The following is a 14,375-nucleotide window of genomic DNA, read 5'->3' on the forward strand; positions in this document are numbered from 1 at the left end:
AGTGTCTCCCACAGCCACTGCGTGTTTTATGTCACTGTAGAGAAGTTCCAGCTGCTCATGGGTGAGTTTAGTATGCTTGAACATCCTGAGTACAATTAATAAAGCTTTACTTGATCTGAGACTGGCCTATTTAAGTTTACCCCAACTGTGATGGTGACAGACCAATTGGTCTGTGCTCTTTTTTGTTTGTTTGTTTGGTTTGGGGTTTTTTGTTTGTTTGTTTTTAGAAGAGATGGGACAACTGGGCCTTGCGTGTCTTTTAGTACGAAGGAAATGCAGGGTCTAATAACTGTAAACATGCTAGAGAAGTCACTGGTTTGGGAGGAGACTTTTGTATGATACAGTTGTTGAGCAGAGAACTGGGTAGAAGCATTTCATGCGTCCTGGAAAGCTGATTGATTGAGTCTGACAGTTTGTACCATACTGCCCATTCTACCGGGAGCATGGCACAGGCATCTGCATAAGCTGCATAAAATGTATTTACATGCACTGTTAGCTATTAACTGTGTTGTCTGTGTATCTGCCAGTTTTCTGTGTCCAAACTTGACAGCCATTCCTACACTTCTCTAATTTCCACTAAAATCATTCAGGAAAGACATCCCTTCTCCTGTGTTGCTATGATGTCTGAAAGACTGAGGTTGACTGGGATCCTTGGAGGTTACCTGGTCACTCTGTTGAGGCAAGGGCTGCCTAGAGTGGGTTCACCAGGGCCACATCCAGGTGGCTTTTGAAGATCTCCAAGGAAGAGATCCTGCAGTATCTCTGCAGTATCTCTGCCTGTGCTCCATTACTCCCACAGCACTCAAGTGCTTCCTAGTGCTCAGGGGGAACCTCCTGTGCTCCAGTTTGTGCCAGTTTCCTCTGATCTTGGCACTGGGCACCATGGGGCTCCATTTTCTCTGCACCCTCTTCTCAGGTGTTTATATACAGTAATGAGATTTCTCTGAGCCTTTTCTTTACCAGACTGAACGGTCCCAGCTCTCTCACCCTCTCATTGTGTGTGAGATGCTTCTTAGTCATGGTGCTTAATGGTCCTTTGCTGGACTCTTCACTAGCTCAATTTCTCTCATTACTGACACTGTTGAGAAGTTGACTGCTGGGGGTCTTGAGAGATGCCAGCTCTCAGTGCCTGCCTGTTTCTCAAGCATGTTTTTACTGGGTGTTGAATATAGAAAGAGATTTCTGTAGAAGTGTCCAAAGCTCGCAAGGCTTTTTTTTCAAACCTATGGTGTAGACTTCTATTGAAAACTAACTCTAAAAACTGAGCTAACATTGCAATAGGCATCAGAACAGTGAACTCAGGGCTAGTGGTGTGTTTAGGTATCAGAAGAATAAATAATTAGTATCCTTTAACCAGGGACATCACAAAACCCGCAGACCTTGAGAAGGACGTTAATCAGAATGGTTTGAGGATGTTGCCAGCGTGGCAAGAAAACTGAAGATTCATGTATGCTCAGCTGTACTACCTTCGTTATAATGATAAAAGTTACACTCATAGGTTGAAAAGACCCCTGCCCAGGTGCATGCATAGTAGAGGAAGTATACAGTCAGCAATATTATAATCATATAAAAACTACTAACCAGTCATCACAAGGAGGATGGGCTGGAAAAATTATTAACTTTGCAAGTTTTGTGTATTACTATAGTGGTGGATTTGGCTGTTTGGTGTGCTTGATTTGTAGGAAACTACCGAGCACCTAGGCTTGCACAAATCTGAAATAAATATAAGGAATGTCTCTTCTGAGTGTGTGATTATTGACCTCACACATCAGGCTATTAATCTGCTCTTTGAACAACACCTCTACTTCCCTTTTGACAGCAGCTAGGCTTCTGTCTTGCTGTAGCCACTGCGTATCCCAGCAGTCTTTTTAATCTCATACTATACCTATCCATCTGCTTCTGTCTTGAGAGGGAGCACTTCAGGCCTGTATACTCTTACTATTACTGCTGCAATGCAATTAAGGCCTTTTGCATTGGCAAGCAAAGAACATGAATTTTGCAAGTAATCGCCTCTTCCACTCAGTGCTGCTTTTAAGATATCCCTTGGCAGTATAAGAAATGTTGTATCTCCAACAGTCCCCATTCTGATATAAATTGAGTTATTTTCCATAGCTTTCCAGCTTCACATGTTATGTCTTCTAAATGTGGCCTCAAGTTTCCTAATTCACAGACATTGAACCCTAGCACTCAGCAGCCTGATTGAAACATCTTGTCATGCGCTCTTTGCTTTGGTGTGTGGAAAAGCAGAATAGAGACTTCTTCAGCAGAAACAAGTGAGGAAATAATCAATACTTCTGTCAAATTGTCTCCTACTACTTCTCCAAGAGACAAAACTAGACAGGAAAGTAGAGGTAAGGAAGCTGGGCTTTAGTTCTAGCAAACGTGAGATCTAATGAAAACATTAAAGCGGATGAGTCAGTGACCAGGTGATGTTCCCCTCCCTCCCTTCCAACTTTCAGTCCTCCTTCTCTCCTTTCATTCCTCACTCTGTCAAGCCCTTTTCAGTGTCTACTATTGGGCATTCAATCCAGGCAACCCTTTCTTCAAAAGAAAAAAAGAGTTGTCAGCTTGGCAGCAGTAAGAAATTGTTGTCAATAGCTCTTTGAATGGCAGATGAGATGTGAGTAAATAATAAATTTGAGGCATTTTCTAATCAGAAGTCAGAGACAGAAGAGGTGTATGAGGTCACCTAGTCTTTCTCCATTGTGTATCTGCATGATTCTTCTGATAAGCTTCTTCCTGTGTTGTCTCTCTTCTAGTTTTACATACTTCCCAATGAGCAATTTTCCAGTTTGAGACAGTCTTGTGGGGTAGTTTACTATCAGGAAGATTTTCTTAGTGCTTTCCTTAAATTTCTGCTCCATTCCCTCTGTTTAGGCCTAGCAAATGTCACACTGAACAATTTCTCTTAGTTGAGAAATCTCACCTTGGAAGAGTGAGATTTTGCATCGATGGTCATTTTTTATAAACGTCTCCTTCTCCTGAGCTGATTGCTTTTCAATTTTTTAAATGTTTATGTGTTTAAGCAAACTACTAGCTGACCCTAGCTGTTTTTTCAGGGGTGGTAGAGCAAAGGGGGCTGTTTGGGATAGTAGATGTCTGTGCCCTGCTGAGAATAATCATGTATATATGTGGTTGGCACAGAACGCCCAGAGTTTGTATCCGACAGTCTCACTACATTGGCTTGGGAGGCAATCTTGTTTTTGCAGGTGCTTTCATCAGAAAACACATCTTCAAATGCATCAGAAAATGCAGGGGCATCATTTAATTCCCCACTGTTTGTGTTCACCCCTACCCTGTTAGATATGGGAATTTCAGGATGCTGTGTTGAGATGTTTGCAGTTTGCCTTTTAATATTAATATATCCAAATTGCTTAAGCATCATTTTTGTGTGCATGTGCTGAAATCAGAGCCTGAAAGAGCTGATATTTTAACAGAATTTCTATGCCTATTATTTATTTCTCAGCTCTCTTCTGCATGCAGGGAAGTCCCAAGGGAGAGCAGTTTAAGTAACTCTGTTTAGAAAACCTTTGTTTTCAACATGTTCCACTCCTCCCTCTCCCTGCCCCCATCCCTTTTGAGAGATGTGCTCTCAGGTTTTTATTTCTGTTTTCAAATGCACTGAATCATCTCTGTGACCAGCATCATAGGTGTATCACAGGTGCATAGATCAGTTCTCTGGTCAACCAGCTGGTATTGTCTCATGTGGGATCCCCAGAAATGAGTAGCTATACTAGCTGTGTTCTCTCCGGCTGCTGGAGAGCCTGAAATATTCTGCACTACCAAAATACCAGTCCTGTAGTCATTTAAAACAGTGTTAGACTGTATGACATGCTTGTAGTAACAGCGAGTAACCAGGTCTGTGCCACAGGACAGGATTCTCGTTTCTCCAATCCTCTACTCTAATCCTGGTTTCACAGTCACGTTGCCCCCATACTGATACAGGCATCAGCTGAGGGAATTTATCTGGGACAGAGCAGTGACATTCTTCAGATGGTCCTGGAAGACTCAAATTATAAAATGCTAGCAACTTCCAGTTTTTTAACCAAATCTGAACTCCCAGACCTAAATATAGTGGTCACAATGCTTGCAGATGAATGCTCTTATATCACAGTAATCACATCAGAGTTCTGATAGAACTAAATGGCTTGGGTTTGGGTTGTTTGTTTGTTTGTTTGTTTGTTTTGGTACTAGCAAGCTATAACATTGGATAAGTACATTAAATATCCACCAGGCAGCCTCTCCTTATGCTTTCGGAGTCTCTTCCACAGTTCCCCAGATGACAATGTGCAAATATGTCTGGATGCTCCACTCAGATATCCCTCCTCTTTTCAAACCCATCTCAGGTACTTCACTCTCAGTTTTCTACATGAGCTTCTTCATATGGTACTCCCAGTGGTTGAGAACCAAGAACAAACTTGTGAACCTGTCTTAGGAAGAGATAATGCAAATTGTAATAGTCTTGATTTATGAATTTTTTAATTCCACTTCCCTGGGTTGATCATTGTTGCGGACCCCCAAGGGTTCGAAACCAGAATCTAGTCCGTTTGCTGGCCGAGCTGCGTGGGGAGTGATGATATGACCCAATATGAGTGCATCAGAGGCTCTGTTTATTATTCGTTACTTACACACATATATAGATCGTGGCGAATGTGCGTCAGCTTGTAATTGGTTGGAGCATTGCGAAAAGCCCCCTGCCTAACAATACCATTGGTCATGCATGTTTTCATACCATTCCACTGTCTTAATCTCTTCCTGGGCGAGCTACCCCCTTATCTTAACTGAAGCCTCAGTTTGTCTTCCTGCTTTGACAGCTTCAAGGTCTCATAGCCTGGGTTGTGCACATAGCACCCGAGCTCACAGCCATTATAATGAGTTAGTACTTTTCTATCAGTATCTCCTGCCAATTGTTAGGCCTGCTCATACAACTATTCAAGAGACCCATGACCCCCTCAGCTGTGGAGCCATCCCTCAACAATTCCCCCTTTTTCTTTTTGTATGAGCATGACACCTTGTGTGAGCCTTTCCACACCACTCATTATGCAACGATAAGCAATTAGAAGAGTAATAATAGTCAGTAGCCAGCATAAGCCTTCCTTAACAAGCCCAAGTAGCCATGACGATAGGTTGCCAAATAGATTGCCTAGCCAGTCATCAAGTGGTTTCTTATTTGTATGCACCTTTTGAGTATGCCACTTCAGCCATTGCAATTGTTTATGTACAGAATCACTGTGATCTGATAAGTTAAAACAGCACATCAATCACTATCTCTAAGAATACACTAGATTTATGTTACACACTTCTACAAAGCATTCCTTGTCAGTAAACTAACAGTAAAGACTACACAGCACACCAGTATTAACTACAGTTTCAATATCCCGATGAATAAAATACCACAGTCCCCACTCTGGATCAGTCACTGTACCCGACCCCCACAGTTGGTGCACTTCTGAGTCTCGTAACCGCCAATTGCTCCTGGCAGTTCCCAGTGTCCAAGAGGCCTTTGCGATGAGATGTTTTTCGCGATCTGCTAAGGGAATACCAGTTGCAGCTTGGGAGTCATGGCACTGTATAAGATGTCTTGCACACCATGCGGCTGTTGCTCACCGGAGTCACTGTTGTTGTCATCGGGTTGAGATGGGTTGTTGATGTTCGGGGCTGGCTTAGTCCATTTACTGGGAACCCATAATGGGCCAGATCCTGTGGAAACACAACTTTCTCCTGGGAGCCTCCCATGATGTTTACAAAATTCTTACTGATTCCTAATTCCCTCAAAGTTTCCACAAACCCCTAACACCATATAGTGATATTGTTCAGTTATAAACACTTGGGAACAGATCTCAAAGAAGCCTGTCCACCTTCCCTTACACGCTTCCATGCAATCAGAACACAGTACTAGATAAACAGGCTGACACTCATTCCCTGAAAGGAACGCGTCTCACTCACACCACACTCACTCTGATTCTTAGAACAAAAACTGTGGTCTATACATAATACACAATGCTGACAACGTCTTTTAGCTTGAATCTTAATAACGCTAGTACATTAGTCAATTAGTTGCAAGTCCTACCCCAGCTGGCAACCTAACCCGTGAGCTCACGTACCTCGGGGGGGTAGCAGGCACGCTCCTTCATACCCTGCGTAGGACGTCTTCTCACGCCTTACGGGCACCCCCCTTTTCTATACACATACCTGATCCGCCTATGGATGGTCCTTGTCTGTCCCTGCAGTGATCGGGTGAGGAAGGGAGACCTTCCAAGAAATCTTGGGCCGCGCCAAAGGTGTCCTCTCTCTCAACCGATCCCGCAGCCAAACAAAGCGGATCCATTCTCGTTGCAAAATTGACTTGTGGAAATCAGACCCTATATCCGGTAAGGATATAGAGCAGGCATGTATCTATTGATGTCTATTGATGGTGCAAGGGGGATCACTCCACCTAACTTGCACACTGTCAGGAGAAATTGTGCTATAGATATAGGTCAAACTAATACATAATCAATAGTTGACAGGAATTCAGATACATTTTCATTACATTCCTGAGAGTCCATTAGCATGCAGTATAATGAGACAGAGGACCAAAAGGCAACGCTGGCACAGTTCTCATAACTTGCAGTTGCTTGCAGCTTGTCTCACGGCACCTGGCATAGCGGTTTCTATCGCAGCTCCACATTCCTTTCGCCTACTCCCATCGTTGTTCTGTGTGAGACAGTGATCCATAGCAGCTGTTTTGCTTGCACTGACCCAGGGGGAGAAAAACATGACCTCCCTAGGTCAGCCGTCCATCAACAGATCATTGCAACTCAAGTGAGGCTCAAATTAAGGTTGGATGCTTCAATATAAACTCGCGTCCTTCACTTTCTTTTTTTCCCCCACAAAATTATTTAAGGGTATAGTTTTTTTGTTTTAAAAACTGAAGTGAACTCTCCCACTGCTCTAATTTGTAGAGGCACCTTGAGATTTCTAGTGCTGATTTGCTGAGTAAGGTTTGTTTCTTTTACTCTGCAGTTGGCTTGAAACAATAGAGTGAACCACTCTACTTCTTGCCAGTAGGTACCAGCTCAGATGGCATTTAAGAATTAACTGTTTCACTAACATTCCTATAGCCCTCTCCTGGGAGCAGTTTCCCCTAAAAGCAGGAACCTGGAGGATGCAAGAGATGCCTACTTTGAGAAGCAACAGAGGAATAAAAACAGAATTGCAAATGCTCAAGTTTTTCTAAGCATGTGGTCTCAGAACAAATAATTATGTTTCAACAGATACTTATCACCTTTTGCTTAGTTTTCAGTTTTAAAATTGCCCAGAGAAGTTGTGAAGTCTCTCTCTTTGGAGATCTTCAAAAGCTGCCTGGATGTGGTCCAGGGCAATCTGCTCTGGGTGTCCCTGCTTGAGCAAGGGTTGGACCAGATGGACCCACACCTTTACCATTCTTGGATTCTGTGATCTGCAGAGAACCTCTACACGGCCTTTAAGTTCAGGTCGATTCCATTCTCTTGAAGCTTAATTTGATTATTTGATTGATTAAAAGTATGTCACCAGAGATGGAACGGTGACTTTACAAGAGCAAGCAGACACAGAGAGCAGCTACTGAGTTCAAGTTCTTTGGTTCTCCCGTTGTTCTCCCATGTGCAAAGGTGAGAGTCATTCTATATGATGTAACAGGACACCTTACCTGCATTGTCAAAATGATAGTAGCCTTTATGGAAGAAAATCTAACAGTTTACCAGAGAACCCTGGTAAAGAATTAGGTATTCATGTTAGAGGAGGCAAGGTTAGCATGTCTCTGAGCTTGTCTAGTTTACCATGTGAAGAGCGCAAAAGCTTTGCCTTCCCTATGATTTTGCAGTGCAGCACATGCTAGACTGTTTTATTTACCGTCTCTTCAAACATAACCTCTCAATCTTATCCCAGACAAATGCTTAGGAAATCTAAAACAAATAAATGCATCAGATTGCTTCAGAAGTGGACCATTCTTCTAAAGGAAGGGATTTTCTGTAGGGGGTTTTACTTTTAACAATGTACTTGTTTCTGGGCTCAAATTTTCCCAATACTAAAAGGATTTGAAGCAAGTATATTTATTTTCATGAAATGCAGTTGAGGAAGTATCTTTGCAAGAGCTTTTTATCTTCTGTCTAGAGCATGTTTATATAACTGATATATCAATCCTATATGCTAATTTTCTTGGAAGTAAGTTATTGTATGGACACTGTAAGCAGTAATGAATGACTGGTGGAGGACCAGGACCAGCAGATAAAGATTCCCCATTCTTCATGATGTTGCCATGGCTCCACTTGGACTGTGCCTGGTCTGCAGACCCCTAGTTCAAGAGACGTGGAGGAACTGGAGAAGGTCCAAAGGAGGACAGTAAACATGGCCAAAGTATGGAGCACATAATCCACAGGGGCTCACAGGGAGTTCTGGGCTTGCTTAGTCTAACAGGAGATTAAATAGCTGCTCACAAATACTTTGACGGTAGTTCTAAAGAGGTTGGGACATGACTTTTCTTGGTAGGAGGAAAGGACGTAACATGGGGCAGTGCCAGAGTGGACATTGGGAAAAATATCTTTACTAGATTTTAGTGCAGCACCGGAACTGGTCATCAGATAAAACAGCAAGAATGATAAGAATACCATATATACATGTCATTGTTTGAAGAATTAATCACACGACACCACTTCCTCCTCTTGGAGAAAGGAGGGTGTGGAAAGGAAGAGGGAAAAACATGATTGAGGTAGAAGAAACTAATTTATTAAAATAAATGTGAGATAATACAGAATAATTAAGAGTACTAAATCAAAATGAACCAAAAATAAAACCGGAGGAGAGAAAGAGACTCTGTCCAAAGCTTTATCAGCAGGCCCTCCACCACTTCCAGAAAAAGACCAGAGATCTCTTCCCTCATCACACAGAATTGGAAATCATGTGCAGGCTCCTGAGAAACGCAGTACATCCTAGTGTATCTTCCCCTTAGAGAGTCAGAACTCACTTACATCTGCTAAAGATAAACAGGAAACACAGCTCCACAGTGTATCTACACACCACAGCCTGTTGCATGATGTTATGATATGGAATATTGATAAAAGCAGGACAGCATCCACTCCTTATTCCATATAATTACATCATGCTTAAATTGTACAGCACAAAGACATACACATACAAATCATAACAACAATAATTAGCATTACATACATATATACATATAACTACAGCTTGCTTTCTCCCAGTATCAAGTTCCCTTGAGGTTACTGACTGTTTTCTCTGAGCATCAGGTTCCCTTGAGGTATACACTGAACGTTCCCATTTTCTTGCATTATTGACCGAGTAAATCCAAGTCCCTGAGCAAAAGCAACCCCACAAACAGGTTTTCCCTTGCCTGAAGCCAGGATAATCCACACTGGCTTTTCCCAGTATGTTCTTTAACTTGTCCCCTTCTACAGTACATACATGGCTAGATTGGGGAGGGCCATCCCGATTGGTAGACTCTTGAGTACTGACTAACCAAGTGGCTTCTTCTAGATGTTTATCCCAATGTTTGAATGTTCCACCATACAATGCTTTCATCATAGTTTTCAACAATCCACTGTATTGCTCCCAGAAGCTGGTGCATTATAGGGGATATGATATACCCATCAATGTCATGGTCTTTGGCCCAAGTGTATATGAGGGCATTTTTAAAATGAGTTTCATTATCTGATGCAATTCTGTCTGAGGTTCCATGTCACCGTAAGACTTGTTTTTTCAGGCCTAGTATGGTATTGCAGGCAGTGGCATGGGCCACTGCCCATGTTTCAAACCACCCAGTGGTTGCTTCCACCATGGTAAGCACGAAATGTTTGCCGAGTTCGTGGTAAAGTAGTACAATCAATTTGCCAAGCCTCTCCATATTTATACTTCTGCCACTACCACTCATGCCAGAGAAATTTCATTCTCTTGTCTTGTTTAATTGCAGCACATGTTTAACATTCATGAATAACTCATGCAACTGCATCTGTGGTTAAGTCCACCTCTCCATCTCTATCCCATTTATACATCACATCTCTTCCCTAATGGCCCAAGGTGTAATGGGCCCACCAAGCTAGGAATAATTCACCTTTGTATTGACAATCCAAGTCCATCTGAGCCAGTTCAATTTTAGCAGCCTGATCTACCTACTGCTTGTTTTCATGTTCTTCAGTAGCCAGGCTCCTGGTTATGTGAGCATCTACACGACACACCTTTATGACCAAATTCTCTACCTGGCTGGCATTATCTTTCCACAGTTCAGCAGCCCAAATAGGGTTACTTCTGTACTGCAAATTGTTTTGTAACCACCCAAAGGGCATTTGCCACCATCCATGTGTCAGCATAAAGATAAAGCAATGACCATCTTTCTTGTTTGGCATCATCTAAGGGCAGTTGGACAGCCTTTACCTCTGCAAACTGGCTCGATGCACCTTCTCCTTCGATAGCTTCTGCAACTCATTCTATAAGACTCCACACAGCAGCTTTCCATCTTCAATACTTTCCCACAATACAGCAAGACCCATTAGTGAATAAGGCATATTTCTTTTCACTCTCTGGTAATTTGTTGTGTGACAGGGCCTCTTCCACATGCATACTTCTTCCCCTGATGATATTCCAAAGTTTTTTACCTTTAGGCCAGTCCACGATCACTTCCAAGATTCCTGGATGATTGGGTTTCCCCATCTGAGCCCATTGTGTCATCAACTTACTCCAAGTAGCACCAGAATGGTGTGGAGGGGATCTTCCCTTAAAACATCCAGTTTAGTACTGTTATTTGAGGTGCTAAAATAAGTTGTGCTTCAGTACCAATCACTTCTGAAACAGCCTGAACCCTCTCGTATGCTGCTAATATCTCCTTTTCAGTTGGAGTCTAGCACTCTTTGGACCCTCTATATCCTCGACTCCAAAACCCAAGGAGTTCACCTTGGGTATCCCCTGAGGCTTTTCACCAAAGACCCCAAGTGGGGCCCTTCTCCCCAGCTGCAGCATAGAGCATGTTTTTTACATCATGGTCCATCCAGACTGGTCCCAGGGCTACTGCAAGGGCTGTCTCTCAATCTGTTCAAAGGCCTGTTGTTCAGGGCCCCAAATAAAACTGTTCTTCTTCTGCGTCAGTTGATGGAGGGGACTTACAATAAAGCTGACATTTGGAATATGTATCCTCCAAAAGCCCATTGCACTTAGGAAGGACTTTGTTTCCTTCGTAGTAGTTGGCAGAGACATGGCAGTGACTTTACTGATTACATTCATTGGAACGTGGCGATGTCCATCCTGCCATTTTATTCCTAGGAATGAAATTTCCTATACTGGGCCTTTATCTTTACTTTGCTATATGGTTATACTGAACACCCAGCTAGCTCAGTCAGTAGAGCATGCGACTCTTAATCACAGAATCACAGAATCTCAGGGATTGGAAGGGACTGCAAGATATAATTTAGTCTAATCCCACTGCTGGAGCAGGAACACCTAGATTAGATCACACTGGAATGCATCTAGGTGGGTTTAGAATGTCGCCAGAGGAGACCCCACAACCTCTCTGGGCAGCCTGTTCCAGCATTCTGTCACCCTCACTATTTTCTCATATTTATGTGGAACCTCCTATGTTCCAGCTTGCACACATTGCCCCTTGTCCTATCAGTGGATGTCACTGAGAAGAGCCTCCCTCCATCCTCCTGACACTGACCCTTTACATATTTATAAACATTAATGAGGTCACCTCCCAGTTTCCTCTTCTCCAAGCTAAAGAGACTCATCTCCCTCAGCCTTTCCTTATAAGGGAGATTCTCCATTCCCTTTATCATCTTCGTGGCTCTGCACCGGACTCTCTCAAGCAGTTCCCTGTCCTTCTTGAACTGAGGGGCCCAGAACTGGACACAGTATTGCAGATGCAATCTCACCAGGGCAGAGTAGGGGGGGGAGGAGAACCTCTCTCAACCTACTAACCACACCCCTTCTAATACACTGGAGGATGCCATTGGCCTTCTTGGCCACAACAACACAGTGCTGGCTGATGGTCATGCACAGGTCCCTTTCCCCTATGCTGCTCTCCAACAGGTCAGTCCCCAACCCATACTGTAGACTCTCCTCTTCCACTTTTTACCCAGCAGTTCTCTGTTTAACCATGCAGGACTCCTGGCTCCCTTTCTTGACTTCCTACCTGTTGGGATGCTCTGACCTTGAGCTTGGAAGAAGCACTCCTTGAATGCTAGCCAACTATCTTGGGCCCCTTTACCTTCAAGTACCCTGTTCCACGAGATTTTCCGTAGCAATTGATTGAAAAGGCCAAAGTTGGCCCTACTGAAGTTCAGGGTTGTGATTCTGCTTGGTATACTGTTCCTGCCACATGAAATCCTGAACTCCACCATCTCCCACACCGTTGCTGCAACAAAGGCTGCCCTCAATTTTCACTGCTTCAGCCAGGCCCTCCTTGTTAGTGAAGTTGTCCTTGACAGTGTTAATCCCAGGTCATGGGTTTGAGCCCCACACTGAGTGCCAAAATAGTGTTGCATTTTGAAGAGTTAATCATGTGACACCCCTCCCTCCCCACTTAGGAGAAAGGAAGAGGGAAAATCCTGACTGAGATAGGAGAATCTAATTTATGAGGCCTCTGTGGATCAACAAGGAGCTCCTGGACTTACTTAAGCGCAAAAAGAAAGTCTGTAGGGAGTCAAAAGCAGGAAGGGAATGGGCTACCTGGGAGGCAGACTTACAAAGAAGTCTGAGCAACCAGGGATCGGGTTAGGAAAGCTAAAACCCAGATAAAGTTAAATCTAGCCAGGGACGTAAAGGGGGAACAAGAAGAAACTCTACAGGTATATCAGTGATAAAATGAAGGCCAGGGAAGATACTGGCCGTCTCTGTAAGGAAACTGGAGACCTGATCACGAGAGATATGGAGAAAGCTGAAGTGCTCCATGACTTCTTTGCTTCGGTCTTCACCAGCGAGGGCTATAGCCACATTGCCCAAGCTGCAGAAAGCAAAGTTAAGAACTTGCAGAAGGAAGGTCTGCCTGCTCTAAGTGAAGATCAGATGCTTGAGACCATCTAGTGAACCTAAAGGTGTACAAATCCATGGGACCTGACGAGATTCCTGTCACCTGGAACTGGAAATCGTGTGGAGGCTCCTGGGAAATGCAGTGCACCTCAGTGTATCTTCCCCTTGGAAGATAAGGATCCCACTGTATTGTCAGAACTCGTGAGTCTGCTAAACAGGAAGCACAGCTCCACAGTACACTGTGTCTCTATACCAAACAGCCTGTCACATGATGTTATGATATGGAATACTGATAAAACCAGGACAATGTCTAAAACAAACGATACAATGCAATTGTTCACCACTCAGCAATTGATGCCCAGCCAGTTCCCAAGCAATAGCCATCCCACCTTGGCCAACTCCACCAGCTTTACGGTTCAGCATGAGGCCATGCAGTACAGAATATCCCTTTGGTCAGTCCTGGTCAGCTGTCCTGGCTGTGTCACCTCCCAGCTCCTTGTTGTAAGAGATTATTCTTTTATATAATTGACTCAAAGTTTGCTGGGGAACAAGTCCAGGCAAGTCCTGGGCAAAGGCAGAGAAATCTTTTGTCTTGAGGACACTGATGGACAGGTCCTGGCTAAGGATTGTGAAATCCTCTAAGGAGCACAGATGGACAAGGCCAGGGGCAACGAGAGAGAGATAAGCTGCTGCTAATGGCCGGGAAACAGTCTTTTTGTGTGGACTTATCTCGAGGAAGATGGCCATCTCAGGAGGTATGCACAGGACTCTTGCTCAAGCACCCGGGAATGTCACGTAGGCAGGAGAAAATGGAGGATAAAAGAGGGTCCAACAACCACGGCGAGGTAGAGGTTTATCTCTCACCACGACAGACTTGAGGGGTTCTCTGCCATCTGATCCTTCACCACAACGGTGGAGGCTGATCTCTCACCGCAACACAGAGGCTGATCTCTCATGATCTCTCACCACGACACGAGCTTTCTGCCTTCAGATCCTTCTCTACAGACCGTTTGTTGATGGACTTCCCTGGGCCTGCTACCTGAGACCTGCTGCTTCCTCCCAGACTTACTCGGCAGCTTCTTCCTGGACCCACCTGGTACCTGCACCCTCTCGTTGCCCGAGACCGGCCTCGCTGCTCCTGCCCTTCGGCCTCGGACCATCGTAACGTCGTGCAACAGGACTACTGCCGGATCCTGGTGGTGACTATCCCCGCTTTACGCAATTCTTGCTTCTTTCTATCTTTTCTATCGCTCGCCTTCCCTTCCCCATCACCCCAATCCATAATAGTGTCCATCCTCCCCTTTCTTCATCTCCCTTATTAACATTTGTAATAAACTGGTCGGACCAACATTTGAACCGTTGTTTCTTAATCTCACGCCGGG

Source organism: Gallus gallus, chromosome 1, assembly GCF_016699485.2.
Source record: "Gallus gallus isolate bGalGal1 chromosome 1, bGalGal1.mat.broiler.GRCg7b, whole genome shotgun sequence".
Classification (NCBI taxonomy): domain Eukaryota; kingdom Metazoa; phylum Chordata; class Aves; order Galliformes; family Phasianidae; genus Gallus; species Gallus gallus.